This window comes from Saccostrea cucullata, unplaced genomic scaffold (assembly GCF_032062105.1).
Source record: "Saccostrea cucullata isolate Sc308-1 unplaced genomic scaffold, CSIRO_AGI_Scuc_v1 ctg7819, whole genome shotgun sequence".
Taxonomy (NCBI): domain Eukaryota; kingdom Metazoa; phylum Mollusca; class Bivalvia; order Ostreida; family Ostreidae; genus Saccostrea; species Saccostrea cuccullata.
In genome coordinates this window covers 21,297-23,781 of record NW_026927485.1, presented here as the reverse complement: position 1 = coordinate 23,781, position 2,485 = coordinate 21,297, and positions in this window count along the sequence as shown.

Here is a 2,485-nt window from a genome sequence, read left to right as displayed (position 1 = left end):
AATCGAACCCGGCCTCCCGATCATGAAGCAAACGCTCTACCACTTTCCTACAGTGATCGGTACCAATTGGTTATGAAGTTATTAATGAAATAAGTTCCGTTTATCTGCGTGCAAGTGAATCATCCGATATAAATTGAATAATACATTCACTTTTCTATATCATATTCTGTATCAGACTGAGATAAGGATATCAGCCAGAGGGCCGAAGGTCCAAGGGTTGATATTGGACGAGGGCTCATACAGGATGTGATGTGGAAAAGGGTATGTTTTATCATGTTTATTACATACTTACATGTTCCAGTAAACATACGAGAAGAGGAAGCTAGGATGACGGACGATACCTGAAAGAAATGTAACTGAAACTTCGTCTAGTCGGTGAGCCTCGGGTATTGTATTAGCTAAGATTGATTGATTGATTGGTCGTATTTTGATTGACGTCCCTCTCGAGAATTTTTCTATCATAAGGAGACACCATCCTTTGCCGATGGAGAGCTGCAAATTTCGTTTTATACTCGGCACTCGGGGTAATGAAGCAGGAAGGGATCTTTCTTGTGCCAGCACCTACTGCAACACGGGGCCTCAGTTTATACGGTATCATCCAAATGACCGGTTTCCACGTCCCACAGTAGTAAGATTGCATGATTGATTGTATATTGTTTAACGTCCCTCTCGAGAATTTTTCACTGATTATAAGACGCCACCACTTGCCGTGGGGTCCTAAGTGAAGAAAAAGATTTTTGGTATTAAAACCTATTGCTGAAAAGGGCAATGTTGATGGAAACTATATTTTACTTTAAGCATGTATAGAGGGCACTGAAGTATTATTATATACTATGTATGGTCCTAATGCGTAAAATTACACCACTCTTCTCTGAGAACATTCAAAACCACATTAATGATATACAGTGTAGTCATATTATCTGTGTGGCGATTTTAATATAGTATTAAACCCAGACTTAGATTATTACAATTATAAATCTATTCATAATCCGAAGGCTAGAGGTGATGTGTTGGAAATAATAGAAAATTCTTCTTATATTGATCCTTTTCAACAACTACCCGAAAATGCTCGTAGAAACACTTGGAGAAGAAAAAATCCATTGAAACAAAGTCGTTTAGATTTCTTTTTAATATCTGAGTCACTCTTGTCAGGTTTAGAAAAATGCACTATAGATCATTCCATAATATCACTGTCTATAGCTTTTAATGATTTTAAGAAAGAAAGGGATTTATGGAAGTTAAATAACTCTTTACTTCATGATGAAAATTATTTGGGAAAAAAATATGCAACTCCAGTATACAATATGGATAGCATAAATAATATCCAAAATTCAGATTTTTCCTTCACTAAAAATGATCAATTATTTCTTGAAACCATGATTTTTGAAATAAGGGGTAATACTATATCCTATGAAACTTACATCAAAAAGAAAAAGGAAAATAAGGAAAAGGAATTAATAGAAAATATCAGGATATTGGAAGAAAATGTTTGTGAAAATAATATTGATCAATATGTAGTAAAATTCAAGAATTAGAAAACATTCGAAAACATAAATTACAGGGTTCATATATCAGAAGTAGAGCAAAATGGGTTGAAGATGGTGAAAAATCATCAAATTACTTTTGTTCATTAGAATCTAGAAACTTTAGTAGTAAGATCATACCAAAATTAGAAGATAATAATGGAAATGTTATTTATGACCCAACAGAAATTTTAAGAGAAGCAAAATGTTTTAATGAATAGTTATATACAAAATGTACAGTTACTACAAATACTGATCTATTGAATGAGTTAAGAAATTAAGAAAATCCTAAGTTTTCATGCAAAGAATCAGAAGCTATAGAAGGCGAGATTACTATGGAAGAAGCCTCTTCTACACTTTACAAAATGGAACCAAATAAATTCCGTGAATCAGATTTTTGGAAATACATTGGGGGTTTTGTAGTTAGATCTATTAATCATGGATATAAGTATAACAGTCTACCTTTTACACAAAAACACGGTATCATTCCTTTGTTACAAAAAGGTGACAAGCCAAGACAATACTTAAAGAATTCGCGACCTATTACTTTATTAAATACGGTATATAACTTTGCATCTGGATCTACTGAAAAAGCTTTTGATCATTTTCATGGAGCTTTATACAAAGGGACACTTCACTTTTTTAAACTTTGGTCCCTCAATTAAGAAGTGGGTATCCTTTTTCTAATACAGATATTACAGCTGCAATAAACCAAATATGTAATATCTCTGATAGAATTAACATTCAGTAGGGCTGTAGGCAAGGTGGTCCTTTGTCACCATATATAGTTATTATATCTGCAGAAATCTTAGCAATCCATTTTAGATTAAGGGACTCCGATTCTCAGCCAGGAAGGACAACTCTTTGATTTATAATTTAATTCAAAAAGTATCAAAATGAAGCTTGAAAACAAACTTTTTGCATGCAATAATTTTCATTATATACCTCTCAATGTGCTTCAT